Genomic DNA, 4,667 nt, shown 5'->3' with positions numbered 1-4,667 from the left:
TCTGTGTCTTCGTAAAAAAGGAAGACCACTGTGCGATATAAACATTCACTTTAAACACTGGGATGAGTGGATGGGTTCGCCAGCCTGGTAAAAGGCACAGAAATAGTACATATTCTGTGCCTTTCTCCTTGGTTTGCCTGAAATGCATGCACACTTGTAAAGGTGTTAGCATGCCAGAGGTTTCTTGTAATGCCTCTGTTTACAGAATTGACATAGAAATTATATTAAACTATAGGAAACTGGGATCTTTTTCAGGCTTGGAATATGAGCCAAATGGGACCACTTGCTGGGAGATTAGGCAGAGTTTCTAGCAGCAGGAAGGAAAATTGTCATATGTTTGTGATTTCTCAGACTTGGCTTTGGTTAGCAATTCATGTAAGCAGGCTCAGGCTCAGGAGCTTTTAGAGATCTCAGCTATACATCTCTATCACCTGAGAAACGAATCTTGATTCTTTTTTCTTAAAGTACTCTCTGGGCAGTTTTGTGTGATGTATTATACCAAGAAATTTGTTAAAGGAAATTTCGTATACCTTCACATACTTGAATGGGTTATTTCTATTACCATTTAATTTTAATGTTAATATTATTGCCCTGTGAACTTCTATTAATCTTTTCAAAGTTTCTATATAGAGTTAAAGCATGTATGATGTTACAGATATCACCACAGACAGTAATCCTGGCATCACTACATTAAATTATTATTACATTATGAACTGATGATCTGATTTATAATGGCCTGTGACACTAGTAGAAGCATGTATTTATTCCAAAATCACAACACTGCTATGCAAGGGCTCAGGAGCCATCTACCTGAGTAAATTTCTTCTGGCAAGAGTCTCGTGGGCCGTTAGGTTAAAAGAGTATAAGAAATAAAGCAACTCTAGCTAGTTGCTAACTTTCCAGCTTCTGGCTATCAATTTAGTAACTATGTCAACTGACGTCTCCTAACTCAACAGAGCGATTCCTTTTTTATGAGTCAGATCTCTTTAATGACTGAAGTAAGCTTTTACGGTTTTATATTCTTGTTAACTCTGCAAAGTTTATGTGGTTAAGGGGAAAATTGTTTGCACATCTATCCTGTGACAATTGCCAGATCTGTTTCCCTCTTTGGCATCCTGAAAGTGCAACAACACAGTGACTGGAGTGAGATGGAGTTTCAGGAGCATAAATGAGAGTATTTGGCCTGTTACAAATTTATTATAGATGCAGTGGGTATTAATGAAATGAATCTGCTTGTTCCTCATATCTCAGTATGAGCCTGCACACTCAGAAGATGGAAGTGTTTTTCTCATTAACTGCGACAAGAAATGTAATGAGGAACACAGGTTGTTATCTAATTTAATGTCATTCCTGAAGCTCCTTTGCAGAACTGCATTTAAAATTGCAATAAGTGGCATATTACTTGCTGACCAGTTAAGCGTACATTATTGACTTTTATTTTGTTAGACTTCAGAACCGTGAGTTCATATTCACAAGTCTCTGCTGAACGCATCATGTCACAAGTCGAGCTGAATGCCAAAGGAGACACTCCAGATGGACTCAGTCTGGCACTCCTGACTTGAAACAAAAAGCTGAGGTCAAATCTTAACGCTGCTGAATTCAAGGTGCATCTTGTTTCTGTTCACTTCAGTGGGGCCAGTATTTCTCCTTTCATTTTGCCTGTGTAAGAATTATATTATGGTATGAAGTAAGGCTTACTTGCTTTGTTTTATTTTGAGTACACAAATGTTGTTGTGCTAGTTCTCCAAAAGAGCACAGAAATGACAAAAGCACCAGTAATTTTATGTAACCAAGAGAATGAGTCAGTGGGGGAAAAAAAAGGGCAAAAAAAAAGTAGAGATTTTAATGAATAGTAGGCTGAAAAACCAATCACAACCCAAACAACAAAATCGTCTTTACAAAAATGTTACTTTAAGCCCCATGTTAGTTTTTTCAAAATTAAAGGGGACAAAAATCTACTTATTTTACCGTATTGCTGAGCTGAGAGAACCTCTTGAAAGCATAACTGAATGCTCTTCCTTCGCCCTAGTCTTTCATTTGCCTTTCATGTTCTGCTAGTCTGTTACTGTGAGGTTCCTTGAACCACTAGCAATTATTGCTTTTTTTTTTTTTTTTTTTTTACAAAGAATAGGCTCTGGTTTGGATAGCTACTGACTGACTGTGTGCTGTGATGTGGGCTCTCACAAGTGACAAAGAAAATGTGGGTCCAGCTTGACCTACACTCCAGAATTAACCAATTGCAATCTTGTCCCTGGTTTAGACTGTTACTATTTGATTGAATTGTCTACAATTACTTATGATGTATTTCTTTTCAGAAGAGTATGAATACTATTTTTAAAATTTACACTTAATTATAAGTGTTTGTAATTATGAGTGTAAAGAGGTAATAATAGATGTCCCTGAGTAAAGTTGTGACGTAGTGTTTGGAAATATTTGGTGCCAATACTGGGTGATGGATGGCCACATCCCCACAGCCCCCTTTTGTGCCTTCACCCTGTGCTGCCCCATTCCCTTCACTGTGCTGGCACAACCCAGATAGGGTTGTGCTCCCAAGCAGATGGGGGAACTGATCCAGAAAAAAAATAAAAATCCAGCAATTCCCTGCCTCCAGTGTTTCTAGCCAAATCAATTTCCCAGTCCAGTTTATAGCACAGCTGTAGGAACAGTTGTGTTGCTGTGAGGGAAAGGGTGGTATATCACAATGAGAGAGACAAACGGTGCAGGGTAGGACTGGCAGTACTTTAAGTCAGAACTGCCAGCCTCTGAGCCCCATTGTGTGAGTGTTCTGTTTTTTCTTCATTGGTACATTGAACACCTTGTAATCAAAATTTAGAGCCGACAGGTCTATAAAGAAAACAATGCAAACACAAGGTAACAGTGAGCTCATACTGGTCAGCATATTAAAGGCGATGGCAGGAAACCACCAGATTAATCATTGCTGAGCTTTTCCTGTTAGCATCAGAGCAGGGATGAGTTTTAAGTAGGACGCAGTTGAGGTCATTGTAGTGTCTCTGCTGACTTCTGTGAGGAATGAGTCCCATGCACTTATTAGTTCTAGAAAGCTTTGCTCATTCATTGCCTTGTGGTGAATCTCTGGTTAGAAAATTGACCACAGCACTCCTAGAAAAGGTATTTTTTTCACAGTTCGTTTCTTTACATTGTCACCTCTCTCTCTGCATCTCTCAAATGGCTCCTCTCTCTGTTCTATCAGTCAAAAGCTTCTTTCATTTCCAATCCCTTCGTAGTTTATCTACAACCTTTCTCTCTCTTCTCTTTCAATACAGACAGGTTAAGTCCCTAGAAGTGTTGCAGCGCCAGTTTCCACTGCACACTTGTTGGATTTCAATGGCTTGCTTTCTTGTATGTGTCATCTCATATTTGGGAGGCATTTCCATAAACAGCAGTATCACCTTGTGTCATCCTCCACCAGCCCTCCTTAAAACTCATCTTTGTTTGGGTGCACAAAGAGAAGGTGACAACAGATAGGATCTGACGCTACTCCTGCTGGCCAGCATCTCTCTGTTCCCCATGTGCTTCCTTTTCTGGACGTTCTAGAAATACCCACAAGTATACGTATTTATACACATATGGAATTTGTACCCTGTTAGCCCTAGGGGTAACAGCTCCACTGTGGCAATTGCTGTACGATCAAGTCCAAGCTGACTGCAAAGGCAGCGTATTCGCTGGACTCTATCTGTCTCCTTAAAGCTATGATGTGTTTGCTGAGTTTTTGTTGCTAAGAAGTGCTGTTAATTTAGCTACTGCACTGAGCTCTCCCGAAACCTCACAGGTTTTGTGTATTTGCATCTTCTACCTCCTTATCAGATGTAAATATGATATCTAGAACAAGGTTACAGCAGTGCAAAGCTGTCACTATGACATACTGCATCACTGTAAACAAGGATGAATGTCCTTCACAGTATATAAAGAAGGAAAATAACAATTGGAAAGGAAATCATATTGTGTTATGACCCGACTTCTGCTATATATAGATCCAGCAATTGCCATCCTGGACCAGGTTGTCAGTTGGTTTACTTTATCAGTCAGTCTCAGGGACCAAATAATAGTATTAGTTTCCAGTAAAGACACAGAATATATATAATATAATCTTATGGAATAACCTGCCTGTAAGAAATTCCTTCCTACTCTTCCTTAGTTCAGTGATTAACTTCTGCCTTAAAACATGAGTGTTTATATCTTTCCTGTAAAAACAGTCTGCATGTAATTATGAGAATTATTAATTACACAAAAGTCTAACGCAGAACTTCTCAAATAGCAGACCTTACTAGATCCAGATCATGAATAAATTTTGACTAGAGTGTGTCAAAGTCCTATACCTAAAAATTCTCCTGCATTATTTTGGAAAATCCTATATTTTTTACCATTTTTCTGGAGTTTGGGGTTGGTGGTGGGGAGCTGTACTCTGGCTGCAGTTCTCAGCTGTGCAGGCAGCATGCAGAGCTTGGCCACCCTGGCAGAGCTGGGGCTGGCGTCTTGCTTTTTGCTGAACAAAGTGGAGCATCATTCTATAAAGACTGATTAGCCTTAGTCAAACCTTTTCCTAGCAACTCTTACTCTTCCTGCGGTCTACATAACTATATTTTTTTATCCTTATTTTTTTTGGTTTGCTCACAATTGGTCTGTAGTTATATCATGCTGTTTTTCTA

This window comes from Anser brachyrhynchus (assembly GCF_964034855.1).
Source record: "Anser brachyrhynchus genome assembly, chromosome: 8".
Lineage (NCBI taxonomy): Eukaryota > Metazoa > Chordata > Aves > Anseriformes > Anatidae > Anser > Anser brachyrhynchus.
The sequence above is the reverse complement of the archived record's forward strand: the minus strand, read 5'-3'. Positions refer to the sequence as shown.